Source organism: Podarcis melisellensis (assembly GCF_964234715.1).
Source record: "Podarcis melisellensis genome assembly, chromosome: 1".
Taxonomy (NCBI): Eukaryota; Metazoa; Chordata; class Lepidosauria; order Squamata; family Lacertidae; genus Podarcis; species Podarcis melisellensis.
Genome location: NC_138528.1, coordinates 114,987,472 through 115,009,851, shown reverse-complemented (window position 1 = coordinate 115,009,851; position 22,380 = coordinate 114,987,472). Strand labels below are relative to the sequence as shown.

Below are 22,380 nucleotides of genomic sequence, written 5' to 3'. Positions count from 1 at the left end.
GAGAAAATGAGAAGCAAAGGGTTTTAACATGGCTGCCTAATACTTATTTATATATGCAAACACTGGTGTTTGGACAGACTCAGAAGGTATCTTAAAAGTTGTACTGATTATGCATTTTTATTTATTGTAAACCATTTTGAGAACTCCAGAAGGTAAGCAGTGTGTAAATGGAAATAATCATCATAGTATTTCTGGGTGTTCTTCAAAGGCTGCCCCATGTGAAGTACTTCACAGTAGTCCAGCTTGGATGTAACAAGTGCATGCATGGCTGAAGCTAGGTCTACTTTCCATAGACAGGCTGTTTTGATAGCATAAATAATAATTTTCATCTTAAGACCTTCCTGATTCAGGATTTCCCCCGTTCCCTGATGCAGTGAGCCTCCATATTGTCTTTTTGAAAAGAGGTGTAAGATTTGACAATTCCACAAAATATGGAGCTGTGTTTTGGGGATAGAATATATATAAGCTGCTAGGATTCTATCTAGCGTGTAGATCTTTTAAAGCCCTATGGGCCACACCCCGACATAATGCTATCCTCAGTCTCAGATGCAATGGCTTGAAAATTAGCCCACTTGCCAAATCCAGCTTCTAGTTGATACACAAGTTTAGTAGTATACACCCAGCAAATCTCCCAAGAATAAGAGCAGGTGGCCATTGAACAACCCAATGGATTCCTTCACTGCATTTCTTCGAAGGTCAGCAATTAAACTCCTGTAGAAGCAACATAAACAGGCTACCCTGGCAGCAAAGCAAAGACTGTGTTATTATAGACATGTTCTTTAGTGATAATGGATTGTATCCAAAGCAACGCTAAGTAACTTGTTCTGTTAGCAGAAGGATTTACGCTCTCCTCTCTCCTCCCCCAGTAGCCCTTAAATCTGTTCCCACATCCCTCCAAAGCAGATTGAGAGAGGGTTTGGTGAGTTCCATTGTGCAAGCGTAAATCTTTGTGCTAACAAAACAAGTGCACTGGATGCCACTCGCTGTCCATCCTTATGACTTGTTAGTTCCATATAAGCCTGCTCCATATAGTCATAGATATAAATATTTCTAAACAATCAAATGAATATGCTGGTTCATACATTCACCAGATTCTAGAGCTTAATTCAACATGGTGGAGCAGAATGATCTACTTCCTTCCACCATTCAAATAACTTCCGGTGTCAACTGTAGCCTCCATATTGACAGCCGATCCCATAAATATGTCTATCTCTCTTCCGCACCTTCTTGAGGTAGACAAACTTTGGAAACGGCATTTCCACGAAGCCTAGGAAGAAGTCACAGGAAATCATCCATGCGGTGGATTATCATGATGTACACTCCACTACCCTATTTCAGTGCCTGCTCCTGATGAATGCATGATCGCTGGGCTCAATCTCAATGGAATCTTAAACAGGAAGTCATGAATGTTGTTGGCATTATAGCAATTACAAGAATATTAATCAGCGCAAGGGTTGTATCATTGCAGACGAAGAGTCAGCTACAGCTATTACATTTGGGACACATACTCCTCCCAAGATCCATGTTTAGTATAAGCAAATAGTGCACCCAATTTGTTGATTTCTTTTGGCTGGATCATTTGTCCTTATTTTCTCTCCCCCCCCCCCCGATACTTCTGGGTTTAAATACATAAATTCCAGGAGGAAGCATATTTAGAATTCTTCATTCATGCTTCCCTCCTCAATGCCACAAAGCAGACATGGTGGCGGTACCAATACTGGAGATATACTAATCCCCAGTTCACTAAAAACAAACAAATAAAAAGCTTAAGAACACTGAAAATGTACCAGAGCAGCTCATCAGGTAATGAGCTAAAGTTATGCTCACACATTCTACATCTTTTTGAATTGCAAAGGAAGAAAACAAAGATGACCTGTTCCTATACCTTTGCAGTTTGCACATTATAAACTTTGTTTGCTAATTTACCAGCAAAGGCGCACACTTGAAAGTCTTGAAGTTGATGATACACTTACTGTACAAGCAAGCAGTGTAATTACATAATAGGCTGAAATAGCTTTGCAACAATATACCATTTTAAAAAAACAAAAACAGCAACAACCTGCTGTATAATTACTAAAATACTAGAATGGCTCTAGATGAAATTCAAGCTTATGAAGAAGAATATACAGCAAAAAATGTTTTTAAAATCTCAACATAATGCAAGTGTTGACAGTGTCTGCCTAAACACAAATTGCTAAGTGCATCCACGTTTCAAATGCCCCCCCCCCTTGTTGCACTTAATTTTCCTCTTGCATATAGATAATTGGAAGGAAAATTTATAAACGTAATGACATTTGTAAGTACAGTGGAACCTTGTGTTACATACCGCCCTCCTTACAAATGCTTCGGGTTACAAATTCTACTAACCCGGAAGTAGTTGCTCCCGGTTGCGAACTTTGCCCCAGGATGAGAACGGAAATTGTGTGGAGGAGACCCCATTAGCGAAAGCACGCCTCATGTTGTGAACAGTTTCGACTTAAGAATGGACGTCCGGAACGAATTAAGTTCATAACCGGAGGTACCACTGAATACACAAAGTTTATAATATATAGAGTAAAAAGGTTTCCCTTCAAGTTTTTTTTAAAACCGTTTGTTTACAGCTAGAAACATTAACAAACCATGGTTACAAACATGAAGAGTAAAAATAAGTCCTCAGACATCTTTTTATGCATTCTTATGCATAAAAAGTGATGGGCACAAGATGGAACTCTAGAGAATCTCCATGCAAACTGCAATGGGCCCAAGCAGCAGACTCCAGAAGTGGAAGGACATGAACTAGTGTCATTGCACCTCCAATTCCCAAACCACAGAGCTGGTCCAGGAGGATGCCACAGTCAATGGTATCAAAATCCATTGAGGGTTCAAGGAAAACAGTGTGCCTAAAGTGATTTCAGGCCTGAAGCCAGGCTGAAAGGGGTCTAGGTAAATCAGTTTCATCCAAGTACATCTGAAACTGCATAGCCACCACTCTCTTGAGCAACTTGCCCCAAAAGAGCACATGTGATTCAGTGAAAAATGACATACATTGAAAGGTCCGGATTCCAATACTCGCTACGAGCTGCTTTAATCATTTTACCTAGGCTTCACAGCAGCTGCATTCTGATGTCATGATGGCTGATTTGGTTGGGAACAAACCTAGGGCAAACCTTGTGTTTGTGAGCATCTCCCTCCCTTCTCCAGCATCATTATGAAGAGTTCAGAAACTTCAGCTTAAGTGATTATCCACAGCTTGCCATATTACAGTGGTACCTCTGGATCGAACGGGATCCGTTCCGGAACCCCATTCGCATCCTGAAGCGAACGCAACCCACGTCTGCACGTGCATGGGTCATGATTCGCCGCTCCCATGCATGCGCGTGACGTCATTTTGAGTGTCTGTGCATGCGCGAATAGCGTAACCCAGAAGTAACACACTCCGTTACTTCCGGGTTGCCGCGGAGCGCAAACCAAAAATGCTCAACCCGAAGCTACTTCAACTTCGAGGTATGACTGTATTCTACAATAAGCTGTGATTAATCTTAACTGTGGGATGCGGGTGGCGCTGTGGGTTAAACCACAGAGCCTAGGGCTTGCTGATCAGAAGGTCGGCAGTTCGAATCCCCGCAACAGGGTGAGCTCCTGTTGCTCGGTCCCTGCTCCTGCCAACCTAGCAGTTCAAAAGCACATCAAAGTGCAAGTAGATAAATAGGTACCACTCCAGCGGGAAGGTAAACGGCGTTTCCGTGCACTGCTCTGGTTTACCAGATGCGGCTTAGTCATGCTGGCCACATGACCCGGAAGCTGTACGCCGGCTCCCTTGGCCAATGAAGCGAGATGAGCGCCGCAACCCCAGAGTCGGCCACGACTGGACCTAATGGTCAGGGGTTCCTTTACCTTTACCTTAATCTTAACTGTGGGCTGCTTGGAAAAGGCCAACTTCAGACCATGAGTTATCAACAAAACATAGTTAAGAATAACCACTGTTTAGGTTTCAGAGAGAACATTACACTGTAGTTAACTAAAATGGAAAGAAAAGTTTCTGAGCAACCACGCCAGAGGAGAAGCAGCACTAAGGTTTGCTGCTGTCATGATAAACCACATAACAGCAGACTGCAACCAATGGTCAAATGTTCCTATAATTGTGGCATAATAAAAGCATACTGAACATGAGCTATAGGCTGGTGTGTGCAGCTCAATCACTTCCATTTCAGTCGTCCACTGGTGTGTAAACTAACTGGACAGAGGAAAGTGTAGCCTTAAAACATGGTTTATTGTTGGCTGCACAGAAAACAGCTCCTGCACAACTATGCATTATAAGAAAAGGTTCTTGGCCATTACATAAATTATAAACACTCATAATTATCAATTATTAGGACAATAAAAGTGTAAACTATGAAAGATAACTTAAAACTAAATTTTCTGAACACAATACTTTAAAACACTGAATGACCTTTTGTTTCTATCATGTATAGAATTAGTCAAATTTCTGTTGTCCCTTAATAAAAGCACAGTATAAATGCTTTCTATCCCTCCAAACCTAACAGTCAGAATTACAGAAACTGAAGGTGCAATTCAATGTAGTGATTCATAGGTTCTCTAATAGAAAGATTCAGCAGTTTTCAATCAAGACCTTTATTCCTTCTCTGAATAAATGATGCCTGAAATTTTTATTCTTGTTCTAATGGAATTTCAATGGCCTTCACTGCAAATCTACTGGAAATTTTCGCATATTAAGTAGAAAAAATTAAATGATGTTAACCACATTTTAATGTGATTAAGTCTGACAGGGTCATTATTTCTGCTAATCATTCAGTTTAAAGAGCTCAAACAAAAGTTTATAACAGACAAGCTTTTTAATTGTGTATTGACTGTATAAGAGAATTTAAGGCCACTAAAAATATAGATTCATTGCATTTCACATGTATAGACCCAATAATCTCTTACTCTCTGGGGGGTGGGAATAAATAAGGACTTAATGGAGTATTTACTTCTATACTACCTTTCCATATAATGTGTGGGGGGGATGTTTTCAGAAAGGGTATGCTTTTCAGTATTGTGTTATATTCAAGTCCTTGGCTTTTTCTTTTAAACTAGCTACTGTAAGAATTGCCTTGCTGAATCAAATGAAGGGTCTACTAGTCGACACCCCCCCCCCCGGGATAGTAAGATGTACTGAGGTAGCCAGTATGTCCTCAGCATTTTGATAATCAGGATGCCTTGCCTCTGACATAGACCTTTCATTTTTAAGCATACCTAATGGCCCTGGATAGCCTTTTCCTCTATAAATTTATTTAGTCCTAAAAAAACCTTGTTTATGATAGTGCCCATTCCCACATTCTGTGCCACTGAAACTCTTATTTTAGGCATGCATTGCATATTAGCCCTGCATCCATCCACTTGCCAACTGATTTAATCACACCATCCTTGTTCTCGATTCAGGTGGTAGCCGTGTTGGTCTGATGCAGTCGAAAGAAAAAGGAAAATAATAATAAAAATGTCTAGTAGCACCTTATAGACCAACTAAGCTTGTTCTGGTATAAGCTTTCATATGCATGCACACTTCTTCAGACACACCATTGTATTTTTCTTGTCACACAATCCACAGTGCTATAAATATCTATTATACTCCCAAATGTATTTTTAAAAACACACACACTATAATGCCCCAACATCTTAAAACTTTTCTTCATAGCAAGTGAGCTCTGGCTATTTCATTTGCTCTATTCTGTCCCTTCTCTGTTTTTAATTACCTATTTCTGAGGCCAGCTTGCAAAATGGACATAACTCCTGAACACATCCTTCGGTAGATGAGAAAAGCCAAAACCAATTCAAGCAAACAGGACAGGATTGTGCTCCGATAACTTAAGCTTGCTGTATTTAAAATATCAAATTTTCAGCAACGTCAAAGTTTTATGACGACCCAAGTATAGCATCAACTGTATTACTCCTCTTTTATAAAGACTTGTCATCTACAAGTCCTCTTGTAAGGGGGCTGACCTAGTGAGAAGTAACAAATTTAATATTTGTTATTAAATAATAAATTTAGTTAATAGTTCTATAAGGGCACATTTGCAGTAGGAATTATTAGGTAAATGCAGTTAATTCCATTCACATGTTACTCTTCCATCAGAAGGTGAAGAAACAGTCTCGTGCATGTGACTACATTATCCACACACATGCAGCAGCAGAGTGAGACCGCACTATCTCCCATGCCCCCTAGGTCTACGTATGAAGGGAAGCTTTTAAATATGTCAATGAGTCATAAAGCTTCACAGCTGCCATCTTTTTGGGGGGAGAAGTAATGATTCAAATGTCAATATGCTATCATAGAAGTGTAGGGTTGGAAGGGACCCCAAGGGTCATGTAGTCTAATCCCCTGCAAGGCAGAAATCTCAACATCATACATGACAGCTGACCTCCCAACCTCTGCTTAAAAATCTCCAAGGAAGGAGGGTCTGTTCCACTGTTAAACAGCCCTTACTGCCAGAAAGTTCTTCCTAATGTTTAGTTGACATCTCATTTCTTATGACTTGGAATCCACTAGTTCAGGTGCTAGCCTCCAGAGCAGGAGAAAGCAAGTTTGCTCTATCCTCCATGTGACACCCCTTCATATATTTGAAGATAGCTATCACATCTCCTCTCAGTCTCCTTTTTACCAGGCTAAGCATACCCAATTACCTTAACCGTTCCTCATAAAGCTTGGTTTCCATACCCTTGGATTATCTATCTTTCTTGGTTGCCCTCCTCTGCACATCTTCTGTAATGGAAGGTGAAGCAATGAACTAATTCGGCTTCTTTACTACAGTGGAAACTCGTGTTACGGACAGGATCGGTTCCGGAGGCCCGTCAGTAACATGGAATTGACGCAAGCCGAAGTGCCACATCTGCGCACAGCGCAATTTAACGCTTCTGTGCATGCGTGAGCGGCGAAACCTGGAAGCAACCTGTTCTGGTACTTCTGGGTTGCCACGGGACGCAACATGAAAACATATAACCTGAAGCGGATGCAACATGAGGTATGATTATACAGTGGTACGTCAGGTTACATACGCTTCAGGTTACAAACGCTTCAGGTTACAGACTCGGCTAACCCAGAAATGGTACCTCGGGTTAAGAACTTTGCTTCAGGATGAGAACAGAAATTGTGCCCTGGCGGCGTGGCGGCAGCGGGAGGCCCCATTAGCTAAAGTGGTGCTTCAGGTTAAGAACAGTTTCAGGTTAAGAACGGACCTCTGGAATGAATTAAGTACTTAACCCGAGGTACTACTGTATTTGCTGTTTAATAGACTTAACTGCCACTAGCTATTACTTGTGTCTTGTACAAATGATAATGACTAGCAAGCAAATCTTACAACAAAAAGTTACTCCCCCCTGATGCTCACCTGGGTGGGAGCTTCTTCTTGCCAATACCAATTGTTTTTAATCACATCTGCTGCTCTGTGTAGTTTCCACTGAAGACTGCTGCTGAATTGCAGCCCAGGCGCTTCAATTTAGAAAAGGCTACCTCCGGCACACAGTTATATGTGGCTACCACCTAAGTAGCAGGTAGAGAGAGACAAGCACGCAGAACACAAAAACATATCATCTGGCTATGAAAAGATTGCCAGGGGGTGAGGGGGGGGGTGGAATTCCACAGATGGCTAATATCACATATTTTTATTCCTGGTTTCAGGTGATGGTCTCTTGCATTATACAGCCATATAAAACAGTTGCTATGAAAGACTTAATGATGCAATACAGCAACTTATTACACCTACACTTTCATAAATATGCTTAGAAAAGTAATAAAACGTGAAAATTTGTAGCTCAGACAACATTATTCATCCTTATCCATCCATAGCATTCCAACAGATTCAAAACAGGATTACACATGGCTGTCTGACTACAGGCACATGCCAGTTCTCATCTTTTGCCTTCCTAGGGAAAAAAAGTGGTGATAAAATGAATGAACGTACTCATTCAGGCACTGAATACACATTTAATGTATTATGCAAATTATCAAGCAATATTTCAGATTCTATCAGTGCAATACCCAAGAATGGATTCCTATAGTAGTAGTCTAGGGCTCTGGTATTGTTACTGATTTGCTATTGTGCTGAATACAGCATGACTCATTGCAGAGGTGCTGAAACCATCTTGGTCATCTTGATAGAACGTTAATATTAAAGCTACATCTACATGTTCCTACCAGCCTGATCTCCTTCCCAATCATTCTTTACACAGCTACCAGTATAATATGGATCCAGGTCCATCAATGAGACTTCATATAATCTGGAATGCTGAAGGAAAATAACTATTCAATACTTCCAGCCCTGAAGCATATTACTGATGATTCACCAAGGCAAGGATTTGACCCCCCCATGCAAAGAGAAGCATGGGGAGCCAATGGCAAGCCACTGGTCAGTAATGGCTATTGTTTCACAATTCCCATGGGTCAGAGCCAATCTTTGTGTACTAACAAACATAGTTATTGCTAGGAAATATCATCACTACATCCCCACAGAGCCCACCGAATGATGTCACCTGCTTTGAGGTCATGTCTTTATCCAAGTCCCCTTCACCAAAAGGGACGCGGATGGCACTGTGGGTCAAACCACAGAGCCTAGGACCTGCTGATCAGAAGGTGGGCAGTTCGAATCCCCGCAATAGGGTGAGCTCCCGTTGCTCGGTCCCTCCTCCTGCCAACCTAGCAGTTCGAAAGCACATCAAAGTGCAAGTAGATAAATAGGTACCGCTCCGGCGGGAAGGTAAACAGCGTTTCCATGCGCTGCTCTGGTTCGCCAGAAGCAGCTTAGTCATGCTGGCCACATGACCCGGAAGCTGTACACCAGCTCCATTGGCCAATAAAGTGAGATGAGCGCTGCAACCCCAGAGTTGGTCACGACTGGACCTAGTGGTCAGGGGTCCCTTTACCTTTACTTCATCAAAGACAGAAGAAAACAGTGATAGCTGACTTTATGAAACTGCTCTCTTCTAAAGGTTCTTTCTCTTGTGACCACAGCATCATAGGAACTGCTACAGAGCAGCTCCAACCACTACCAATATTGTTTCCCATTTCTGTTAGGAGCAACTGTAAAGTGTGAGAAGCCGCAATCTGCACTCCTCCCATATAGCTTCCCGTGTTACTTGAGCAGCACAGGAAGAAGGTGCATGGCAGTGATCCCATACCCCAAATGTAAAATGAGAAGGGTCTTTAAGTGACACTTGCTGACATTACAACACTCACAATCTGGTAGGATTTCAATTAACAGAAGAGTGGACTCCTTTGCACGTAGGAGGCAACGGACTGCGTAATGTTATGCCTCTGATGATCGTAATCCTCTCCAACCAGGAAATGTATTTTAATGCAAACACACATATTCAGGAAGGCTGCAAAATATGATCAATGTTTGCATTCTAGTTAAACGTAGCCAGAATGAAACTGATATTTTCTTTTATCTATTATAAGATCAAGACATGTGCATAACAAGGACCACTAAATCTAATCATATACCATTGGTTTTTGTATGGAAATTTATGGTTGATTTTTATTTATTTTATTTTATTTGTCTGTTAAAACACCTTTCTGATGAACTGTACAAGAACCTTCCTCAATGCAGTAATGTATTTAAAGTTATGGTAGAGATACAAGTTGCATTCAGTCTCATTGTGCTCAACATAGCCTATTCCCTAGTGTACAGCATAAGGCTAACACCTTGTGCACTTTCCACATAACACTAAACTATGGTTAAACGTAACTTGACAGTGTGTCAGAGTTACAAAGACTGGAAACTTTTGCTTCTTTTTCAGCTAACCATGGTTACTTGTTCTATGCAAACCCAGACCAAATGTGCTTAGTGTTAACTATGATTTAGGAAACAAGCTAACTTAAAGCATGGTTTATGATTTCAGCTAGCTTTCATAAACCATGACAACTATAGCACTTTTAAAAATGTTTTTTATTTTCAGACTATAAATACATTAACAACAAAAACCAAAAGTATAACAAGAGTTGAGCCTTCGATTCAATACAATGTTCAATTACAAAGAGACCACTTAATACGGAGCAAGTATCCAATTGTTTCATTATGTCTTTCCATAAAGTACTACGTGTTATAAGGGACTGATAATTATGTTGTTCTAATTATGTATATAATAAAACTATACCACATTGTGTTGAATGTTTCTACTCACATGCTCTTTACTCTAAATTAATGTTGAGCTGACCAGGGTCCAAATTTGTTGGAAACAAGCCTCAAGCATGTGAGGCAATACAGACTTCAAAAATATTTCTACATTAAGCCTGGCTGCTGTAAATAAAATTCTTAGTAGATCCAATGTAGATACAATGATGAATCTTCTTCATCAAATATTGAAAGGGGTGCTATTCCAGGATTCTGAGCAATTTGGTGAATTGTAGTAAGACTAACTTCCTAAAATATCTTCTTCCAAAATGTCTCAACAAGTGGATGATGCCACCCCCATGTGAATATATGTACCTAATCTGCCACATTCCCTCTAGCATGTGGGAGAGCTGGAAGAAGATATTTGGCTAAGGGTGATTAGGTGCAATCTATATACAGTCTTTAAGGATTGCTCATTCACCCCGGAAGGAATAGATTTAAAAAGAATAGAAGATGTGCGGAATGTATGCTGGTGCCCAAGTTGTTTTCCACTGGTGTCTCAGTTGAGTCTAAGTCACGTATTCATTTTTGAAATTAAAGTATATATAGTAGAAGTCAAGTCTTTCATCTGTATAGCTGAATCACAAAACTTTATCAAGTATTTTGCTTGTTTTAAGCCTCTCTGAGTTACTTTTTGTTTAAAACGTGAATATGTTTAATAAATAATAACTATGCTTAAGTAAACAGAATCAATAATCACTACTATTATAAATATCAGGAAGAAGTTTCTGAAAGTAAGAGCTGTTCAACAGTGGAATGGACTCCCTCGGGAGGTTGTGGACTCTCCTTCCTTGGAGGTTTTGAAACAGAGGTTGGGTGGTCATCTGCCATAGATGCTTTAGCTGAGATTCCTGCCTCGCAGGGAGTCGGACTAGATGACCCCCGGCATCCCTTCCAACTCTACAATTCTATTATTCTACTGACAGGAGCAAAGATGTGCATCTGCTCTTACTTCCATTTACCACAAGGATAGGAAAACTGTGCCCCTCCAGATCTTGCTGGACTACAATTCTCATCAACCTTCATGCTGACTGAGTCTGATGGGTGTTGGGAATCCAACAAAGTCTGAAAGTTCACAAGTTTCCTGCGCCTACACTAGAACATTAAAGTAAGATTATGACAATATAAATACTTTTAAAGATATTTTGTATGCTTCCTCATGATGCAAATGCAGGTGCTAACAAGAACTAAGGTGAACATCGTCTTTTAGAGTAGGGGTACAACTCCCATAGAGTAGGTACAACTCCCATAAACCTCAGCCAGCATGTCCAATGGGCACAAATAAGAATTCATAATATCTGGAGGGCATCATGTTGACTACTCCTGATTTAGACTAAAGACCCCCTTTCTTGCAACTAGCAGTTTAACACATTTAGCATTGTGTTTAGCATTGTGATCAGTCAAAAGCAGAATACAAAAACAGTTGTCTGCCCATAAACAATTCCTTTCAAATACCATTCATTGTAAAACTTCAGAAAACTTCTCTCCAACATACAAAAAATGCTTCTTAGCACAAATGCTTCAATATTATAACAAAGGAATGCCAGAACTACATTAGATTCTATAGAAAATGAATGTGCTATTTCAATATTAATACTCCTTTACTTGTTTCTACTCCTTGAAGTCTTTTCAAAAAAGAAAAGCTTATTGGCATTGTCGGAACTATTATGTCTGATACTATGCACTAGTACATCAACTAAAAGTGCATCAACCTCACAAAAATTTTGAGCTCATCTAAAAAGAGTCCCTGCTGAATGTCCTAATGCATCTTATTGTGAGTCTTCAACAAATAAAACTTCATGTATGAGCTCATGATGTGCTTTGCTGCTGGAAAGTCACAAACTCTGTGGGAAGCTTTTTATCTTCTCAGCAGTCAGTTTTCCGAGAACATCAGTGCAGCTACTGTAGTTACCTGTAGATTACTTGTATTTTCTCACATCTGTGTCCAGCAATCTAAACCATGATGATAAAGGGTCATTAGGTTTTGAGTGAGGAAGGGGATGGACTAGACAATTTGCTCTGATAAGCTCCTTGTTGTGAGCTCCAGTTTAGAATGTGAAATGCTAGGTATGTACACTATAAACTGGAGCAAAAATAGAGCTATCTCTGAACGCCAATTAAAATGGTGCTGCTTAATCATTTTTAAATCACTAGAACACATGGTGTATTTTTCATTTTGCAATTAAAATACTAACGATAAAATAATTCTGCCACTGGAAAAGGGCATCAGTGGTCTATTAGCTACAAAAGAATTCAGCTACAATTACTAAGATAACTGCTGTTTGGAGCACAGCAAAGCAATTTCCCACAGTGGGACTTACAGTTCAATTTACCAGTTGGGCAAATATTTTGTGCTCTGTAGTGGTCTAGAGAGTTAACAGTTACAGCTAACATTTGAGCAGTGTTATACTTGGAGAAAAGTTTCTTCAAGCCAAATAGGTTATTTACATCCCAATCCCTGGCACTTTATTTACAATAAAACTCATTCATATCGATCAATATTATTTCTAGGGAAATGCGTTTAAACTGCAGATACGCTAATTCAAATTTTATGTTTTATAGGTTTTGCAGATGTCAAAGTCAATACTGTATCTGTGGGAGGGGAAACTGCAGAAATGTAATATTTGAACTTGTCTTTTGTTTACCTGGAAAAAATCACTTTGCCAGAAACTATATAAAATTGAACATGGAGTTTTTATTTATTAACTTAAAATACTTCTAATCTGCTTTTTCAGGCAATGCCCATCCAAAGCATCTTAGAATAATAAAAATATGGTGCAAGTAAATTCTGATCCAGGGTGTGCTATATTTCTTCAGGTCACGGTAAGAGCACTGATAGAATGCAACAAAAATGACTTGGTAGTCATAGGAAACATAGTATTTTAAAACTAAATTATTGAAAACACGCCATAAAAAACAACACCTGGAACATTTACATGTAGTCTAGAAAGCTGGTAAATACGAAAGATTGTTAGAATATACATTACAGCTGCAATATAATCCCTCAAGTCAACAATGCTGCTTTGAATTCTTGTACAAAACTTTATGGATTTCCTTCTTCTACAGAACAAACTACCCAAAGACCCAAGTTATTTTAATAATTCCTTCTTTAAAGGTGACATTCACTTAAGTCAGTAGATAAATATTAGATCAACCTGATGGTGGAAATGCAGGACACCAGCAAGGTTTGTTCAGAACAGTCATATTTCGAAGTAAAGGTAGAATCTACTATAGAGAGTGATGGGCTTTCAAATGTCAATGGGCACCATTAAGGACCATTGCTTATTTTCTGGGAACTGTTACAATATTTGATCTGGCCATTCATTCTTAAGTACATAAATGCCAGGTCTTGTTTAGTCTATTGTGTTTATAATCATGTTACACCAATGAAAGGTATCTATACTATGTATTTTAGTTTGTCGGAAAAGAATGGTAATTGCTCTACTAAAGCAAAATGCACCCCCCCCAAAAAAAAAAATCTAACACCATTCTAGAGAGGTTCTGCTACCATTTTATAAAGAATTCCAATCTTGGTTGCTTTTGCTCTATAAGATTCAACTAGTAGCCTGTACATAGATATCGACTTACATATCAGATGGGCTGCATTAAAGTATTCTATTTTCTTCATAGGCTTTCAAGGTTTCCATCTAATGCATTTCCAGGTCTTTTACTACTATTTCTTTGCCTTGCTCCATTAAAGCAAATATCCAGCAGCTAACAGATTAAATTAAGATAAACCAATGTTAATAGTCAACAATATTTGAAAATAAAAATCCATGAAAATATTCACACACTAAGCCATGGTAAACTGGAGGCATTTAGAAGACCTGAATGTGTCAAGAAGTTTGACAATTATGACTAGAGCCAGGAAACTGTAGCACCGCAGAATTTCTTATGAATTTCTCCAGTTACTTTTTATAAATGCTGTCTTAGATGACAGCTTAATGTGTACCACATGCAATATTTATTCTTCTTTAGTGTCAGACTGTCTAGCCATCCAAGGGAATACAAAGAATGTCACTTATTAGGATAAAAGCACAGGGAAGGTAATCAAGGACATATGTAACATCAGCCAATCATGTCTTATTTCAACATCCTATTCCATTCATAACAGTTCAACAATTATTTGCTTACTAATAACTTGCTTTCAGCCTGTTTGTGTTCCCCATAATGGTGGTTTGCATTTATTTTTGCTCTTTAGAATTGGACACTTGCTGTGCCATGCATGTTTGTCAAAACTTTGTATCTTCTGTCAGAAAAAGCTTAGCATATCAAATCATTTTGATCTGCTGCAAACCATGAATAGAACAATCCAGTTACCCACAATGTCAGCAGGGCAATGAAATAGCTGGATATTAAAACTCCTCAAAATGTATATAATGCACTGCCATTAAAGGAAAAAAAACATACTTAAAAAACAAGGAAGACTTTCATATATAACATATTGATACCCTAGAATATGGCAGACTTCTTGCCAGAAGAAATGTTTAAGAAGGCCTCACACTGACATATGGCAATTATTTTTTAGGGGCAGCTAGATACACACCACCCCTTGCAATCTGAATGATTTGTTATATTTTTATTTAACCAAACAGAACACACAGGGAGGGAGGTACCTGCTGATACATTTATACCTACTCAGTCTGTTAGACAGGCATGCACTGTGGAAAATCAGTAATTCCCAAAGTCAAATAAGAGACACTGATAGAGGGAGCCAAAGACAAACATTTATCATACTGAAAGGTTTTTTAATTAAAAAAAAAAAATTAAGACCCCCAAATTATAGGTGACCTAACACTGCATTAATGCCTGAATTTCATATTAACTGCTAGTACCACTGAATAGAGTTTTGATTTTTGTTCACAAGACAAAGGATATTCAGTCATTTGCAGTAGGTTCAAAATGTACAATCTGCTTATAAAGTTTCTATGGGAGGCATGCAGTAATCTAGAGACTGAAAAATCTATGTATTTAATGCCCCTACTGGTTATGTTATCATGTGTGGTTCAAAGAAAGTTATTATTTTTATTTATTAGCACTATTTTGCTGCTGCTGCTGCTGTTAAACTGCTAGTTTTTCAAAAAATTCAGTGTAGGTAACAAAAAGTAACAAAGGAAATAATACAAAATAAAATACTCAGCTAAATTCAAGTGCAACACCCTATGCGCATTTAATCCTAGGTGCTGAATGGCAGTTCAGCAAGCAGATCCTTATATTCAAGGGAAAACATAAGAAAAGACTGCTGGATCAGGCCAAAGGTCCATCTAGTCCATCATTCTGAGTGGGATTAATCTAAGGAGTCCCGTCAGCAGAAGCCCTACACAAGGACTTTGGCTTGCACAATAGTGATCTTGCCAAAGTTATTCATGTCCTGGTAGGCTTGTGAAACATCTGCAGTGAGGTGATTTACCCTGTGATTGTCAATCTAAACTGATTGGGGAGTTGTATTTTCTGTTGCATAAGGCTGGCACTTCTCCTGAAGGACTCTTGAACAGCCTTGAGGGAAGCCAAGGGCGGCAAGTAGCCAGTGGCCAATGAAGTCTTGGTCTGGCAGGAGCTACTTTCTCCCCTCGGCTTCCCTGCTCTCGCTCACCTTAGACAGCTCAATTAGCACATTGGAAGCACATGTTTCACAATTTCTAAAATGCAGGCTGCTGAGTGCTAGCCAGTCAGTAATGATGCACTTGCAGCAAGTGGTTCCCACTAGAGAACCACTTAAGAGGCGGATGCAACTGGAGATGCTTCTGGACCAACCATTGCTCCAGGTGGCAAGGAAAAAAAATGGCCAGAGCTTCTTTTTCCTAAGTTCAGGCTGTGATGCTAGTTGTAGCCACTCCTGGCCATTATGACAGAAGTCCTGGTAACGATGAGGCTCGTTTACTGTAAGAAAGAGAAAGACCCTGAAGACTGTTTGGAAACTTCATTTAGTTCAAATACTTAGCTACATCTAAAGAGTAAGCCAGTGGGAATGTCTAAAACTGATACTGAGATTAATTTCTGGGCACAATTTAGCGAGTTGTCGTTTAGCAGCAAGTGAGCATGTTACTAGAGTGCACCAGAACTGAAAAGGTCCCAACTCTTCTGCCTAACGCACAATCCACAAAGGAAACAGCCTCGGGTGTGGATCTGAGCGCACAGGATGGTACATACAGGACAAGGCAGTCTTTTGGATATCTTGGCCCCAAACGGGTTGGGGCACCTTGAACTGGGCTTGGCTACAAACTGAAATAAATTGGGATAAAATCAGAATTATATGCCGTGAGCCCTTGCTAAAAGTCTGGCTGCTGTATTTTGGGCCAGTTGTTTCCAAGCACTCTCCAAAAGCAGCCTCGTGTAGAGCATATTGGTGTAATTCAATATGGATGTTACTGTATTATAGCTTGAATAATTGTGACCAGGTCATTTTTTTAATGATATGGTCACGGTTGGCATATCAGTTAAAAAGCATTCCTGGCCACCCCTGCCAGGTGATCACAGAAGAGCAGCCATACATCTGTGTGGACTGAAATCTTACTTCATCCACCTCTATCCAGACCACTACCAAAAGCAATAACACAGATGCTGACTGGATGGCACAGAGAAGCAGTATTCCAGCAACACCTTCTGAGGCTTCCCCCTCTAGAAAGATATTCACAGCTGATTATATAAAAAGCCACTGAGAGGTCCAAAATAATAAACAGGGCAACACTCCCCCTATGCATCTCCAGGTCAACCCATGATGACAAAGGCAATTTCAGTTCTAAGCCAGACTGAAAAAGATCCAATTAATCATTTTTTCCCAGGAAAATCTGGGAAGGCATATGAGACCATGGATAATTCTTCTTTTGGTTCTTCTGCTTCTGAGGTTGATGTCTTCCAGTCTTTAGCATTTCCCATTGCTATCTTTTGAGGCAATGCAGACTGAGTTGTTCTATGGTCACACTGATTTTTTATATTTCTTGGTTCTAGGCTGAGCTTAAAAGTCTTCAGGGACTTCTTGGTACATGCTATGGCTAACGGCTCCTACACTGATTTGCTTTGGGGTGAACTGCCCTCACCCCAAACCAAAGTGCTTTTCCCTGGGCCTGCCTTTAGCCACAACATTCAGTCAAATTTTGCCATATGGGATAAATGCTGGGTATTTTCACATTTATTAACCTTTTATTCATTAATAACTGATGTAACGCAAAGTCCAGTTGTCTGAACGGGCTACTTAGCTCCTATCTTAGGCTACTTTTTTAAACAGTGCCCTCTCTACGCCATAAGAAGAAATGTACAAATTAGTAAGGATGTTGAGGGGAAAGTGTGCCCCCGAGGACTATAATCATTTCATTTTCATTCACTTATTGAAAGTCTAAAACATGAAAGAAAGAAGGTAAAATAACAGCTAACTGGTCCTGAAGTGAAAAATCTTGGATAACTTTGGAAGCTTCTCATTTTTGAAAGGATATTCTCTACCTCTCCATGGTGAAACTGAAGAAATGTTATTTGGTTAGACTGTGCACATGCTGTTCAAATAACCTGGAGTCCAGTATGGATTATTTCCAGTATCTTCTACCGTGAAGGCTGATGAAGGAATTCTTCCTTCAATATTCTTTTTACATCCTTACATTTCTATCAGTTGTACTGGTTTGTCTGTGCCATTACCTCAGAGTTCAACTTCTCCCCTTTAAGCGTCAAGGCCATGGACTTTATGGAAGAACCAGATGGTAAAAGAGAACTGCTCACAGAGCCGGGCACAATGGCCTCCAAATACACTGGAAGCTCCAGCACAGGAGGTGGCCATTTTGTCAATACCTTTCTGGTTTTGGGTCACTGTACTGCTGCCCATCCAGCTCGGAGAACTCCAGTCCAGAAGCTCCAACAGAATGATCATTTCTCCCACACTAGGAGTCTATGGCTGCTAGAACAGGAAAAGTCCCTTTAACCAGAAGCTCCTTCTACTAGGGGTAGAGCTACCCACCAGACTGAGCTGCCTTATTTAAGTCCATGCGGGGTTATGTATTGCTGAAGCAATGTTCTAAACTTGCTTCAGCTTGAATCCCACATTAAGCTGTCTGTCCCAAATGCCTTGCCTTCTCTTGTCTACTACACCCACCTGGAGCAGATGAGTCTGATTTTACTGGTTGTATGTGCTTCAATATGTTTTTATTATTACTTTTTTGCAGACAGTGTATGACCATACAAGGCTCAACAAGGAGTGTTCCATCATTATGACAGGTGCATGGTAAGAAATGCATGTCTCATGTGTTAGTATCGAACCCCCCAATGCATATTATCTTCCTTCCTTGAGGCAAATTTCTTCATCTCCAAGCCTTCCATTTCTAGTAATGGCATGGTGAATACATCCATCATGTACTCACCAGGAAACACTGGCCTGTGAATGCTCCAACAGGAGAACAGCCTTTACCAAAGGTTTTGCGGACTTTGAAGAAGCACAAACTCAGGGCAAAAACTGAAACAAGCTAAGAGGAAGGCACTCTTGGCAAACCCTCACTGTGATCAACTCCCGCCCGGAAACCTATGTCCTTACTGTGGAAGGACGTGGGGATCCAGAATCAGCCTCCACAGTCACTTACAGGCTCACTGTTAAGACCGTGTTCATGGAAGACAAACATGCATCACAAGGGGACAAGGGCATTAAATGCTTAAAGCCCTAAACAACTTAGGCTACAAATATCTGAAAGACTGCCTCCTTGCCTACAGACCTTCTCAGATGTTATGGCTCACCAAGGGACCCTCTTGGTAGATCCACCGCCCTTAGAAACTTGGAGAGCAGCACCTCAGGAGAGGGAATTCTCTGTTGCAGCCTCCCTACAGGTCTGCATCTGGCACTTTAATTGCATAGCTTTCATAGGGTTGCCATATATCCGGGAATTCCCGGAGGTGTCCTCTTTTTTGGGGGGGGGTCCTACATGCCCATCCAGGGGGAATTTTACATTTTAAAGCAAATGTGCTGGATTTTTTGTTTCTTTGGGGGGGAAATTGTTGGGGTGGCTCTGGTTCAGGCTTTAGAAACCTGGGCTCTGATTCAGGCACTGGATCTGGCATGGGCGGCCCAGGTTCTGGTTCAGGCTCAGGCTCTGATTCAGACTCTGGCGTGGACGGCCTGGGCTCAGGCTTGGGCAATGGCAAGGCTATCGGGCAATTGCCCTAAAAAAGCTCGAGACAACTTTTTGTGTCCGGATTTTTCCCTCTTGAAATATGGCAACCCTAACTTTCATCATATGCTGGCAATGCAGCTCTTTACCCTCATTTTTGTAACCCTATATATGACCCAATCTATTCTTCTTGTATGTTTAATATTGTTGTAAACCAACCTGGGACCTTGTGGTGAACAGTGAAGAAGAAAAAGTAACAACAACAACTCTACAGTGTTCAGCAACACTACAACAGCATAGGAAGTAGTTTCATGGATTTTTGTTTTCATCCTTATACCATGAAACTAGTATTGTTTTCATCATTTTATCATGAAATTGGGAAACTTGTTGAGAAGCAAATAAACCTTAAAGTTAAATACTTTAAAATTTGTTCACTTTAGAATTAAAAATACAACTAAAGATGACCACAAATTTATCCTGTTGACGGGTACACAACAAATATTCCTGAAATGTCAGGGTCATCATGTGTGTTGGGATTTTCAAGAGTTAAGAGCCTAAAGCCCAGACTAAAAAGCACTCACCTCCCCAAATATTCTTTCGTTGCTTGATTTGAATGTGCAAACTTATTAACTTACTTAACTTTCTGAGGTTCAAAAATAATATTAAAGCAGAATACAAAATTATCTTTCCATCTGCAAATGTTAGCTCAAATAAATGCAAGCATTAACAGAGAAGATGTGTTTCCAAAATCTGCATTGGGATGTGTACATAATATACAATTCACTTTATTGTTCTAAAGGGAGAATGTGTCAACATACTGAACACATGGGTGATATATGTACTCTTGTATAAGATGATCAGCATGCACTGCAATGGCCCCCTGGTATACACAGCTACAATAAATTTAATCCCCAATTGATTCCACAAGAATGTTTGTGCCCCATCCAGTTTCATAGCTCAGGTTTTACAAGGCAGCATTTTACTAGCAGAAATCACACTTTATTTCCAGTATATAGTATAGAAATAGTACTAAAGAGTTACATTTCTACATTCTCTAAAGAAAGCTTTAATTACTGTAAAGGCTTTTGATTATTTAACTATTTGTTTAAAGAATAGTAAGTTGTATTTTAAAATGCTGAAGTAGATTCCTATATACATCATGATTAGTGTCATCTGATCATAATAAAAGTGCAACTAACACAGCTGCCATGTCAGCTTCACCTCAGGAACAAGGTCTTAATCATAAATCAACTGAATGACTAATTTAACATTGTTAATGCCAGTAAGTAGTTCCTTGGAGTCATTCCAGTTTTTATACCTTTCAAAAGGTCAATACGCTACCTTCTCTAGTACACAAAGGTCCTATCATTCACACTGTTTTCTCCCCTAAGATTGAAAAATGACATGTTATTTAAATGTTAGTGTGTTTTACTAGCAATTAAAAATGTTCATTTGTTGAAAAAAAGGTGATATACAGGAAACAAAAAATGATCACTTTAGCTTTCCATATCCCCCTTCTGCCACAACCTTAACACAACTCTTTGATGTTGATGTAAATACTACTCCATTGTAAAAAAAGAGAGAAAACCCTATGAAAATATTTACTGCTGCATCCTTCCTGAATTAACATTAACCTCCTTATAGCATTACCACAAATTAAATCAAGAAATATGTCGTGCTAGCTGAGCAACTAATCCAACTGTAGTTCAGATTAAGAACATGAACCAAAAAGCAAATTAAAATACATCTGCCAATAAAATATATTCTAATTGTTTGCATCTGCTTACACTGCCCAAAACAATGAAAGGCTCATCATTACAGAATTCATAATAAAAAAAATTATTCTGCTCTTTAATGCAAAATATATATACAACATAAAAAGAGGGGATTTAAAGATCAGCAACTCTGCCAGAAGGGAGGAAAAAAGTGGTCATCATTCCGACTTCAGTAGATGCCATTCCATATCAGACGATGTTTCCCACTCATAAATACATGACAAATACTTCCTCAATCATTTTTTACGAGCAGGGATGCACAGGGGGTTGTCAATGGCTAGCCTGAGGGAAAATAGGAACAGCAGGCAGCAGAAACTGTACTGAAAATGGCTATGTGGTAAATTTTCTTCTGGAACATCACTCAGCTATCCCAGGCTTTGATCTTTCAGCTACAATTACACTAACATCTGTAAAACCAGGATATATTTTTTTTAAACCAAACCTCAACCATCAGTTCTGCATGAACACAGTAAGATTTTTTTTTTACTATGATTTCACAATATAAATAAAATAGTTATAAATTTAAAAATTGTAATATATATGCTAAGTTTTCCATTCCATCATCACAACTTGGTCTCACCAAAAAAGGCGGGGTGGTTGTGGTTCTGGAGACGGCTAAATCACAGACTGGCGTCTCCTAACAGACTGTCTACCATTAAGGTCTGAGAAAAGGTATTTACTATACAATTAAAGGCAGTGAGCTCTACCTGTGATCACCCTAATGTAGGTGTGATGATCCATTTTGTGTAGGGAAACTAACCTGCCCATTTTCAAATAAATTCTGATGCTTATTATCTTTACTGTGGCACTTGAGAAACCTCTACAAGAGCCCTTAATAAAGAATGCTAAGATTTACTGCATTACATTTGTGTGAAACTTGAAAATGCCTTCCAGACCACAACACTGAAGGCACAGTTGCTTGATTGCACAAAGTTTCTTGAAGGCTAGATGCAGTTTCAAAAACAGTAACTCATTATGGGGAAAGATTCTGAACCAGAAGTTTTAAAATGCCCTTAAAGTGACCATTTTTAAAGTTGCATTATGCTCCTTAGAATAAATATAAATGCACAACAACACTAGGAACAGGGCAGTTTTCAGCTGAAATTATTTTACAGAATTTATTCTAATAACTTATTGGAGTTAACCATCTGACATTAATTATTGCTTGGGCTTCCAGTCTATGAATGTTTATTTTTCAGTTTAAAGCCTTCTCACTCTTTGATATCATATGGAAATGAGAAATTTTAATGGAAAATTGAAACCATGTGCATCTAAGTACTTAATGAAGTACAGGGAGAGCAAAAGGGTATGTTCTAAGAGAATTCTGATACACTGGTCTGGATACTTTGACAAAGCAATAAGCAAATCTTAAATGTGTTTCAG

At 39.4% G+C, this 22,380-nt stretch overlaps 1 protein-coding gene across 6 annotated transcripts in view; it reads right to left on the bottom strand.

The window, feature by feature from the left end:
- OLA1 (Obg like ATPase 1) overlaps nucleotides 1-22,380 on the bottom strand; it is an 86,795-nt gene that overhangs the window by 16,249 nt on the left and 48,166 nt on the right. The gene's annotated exons all lie outside the window — the stretch shown is intronic.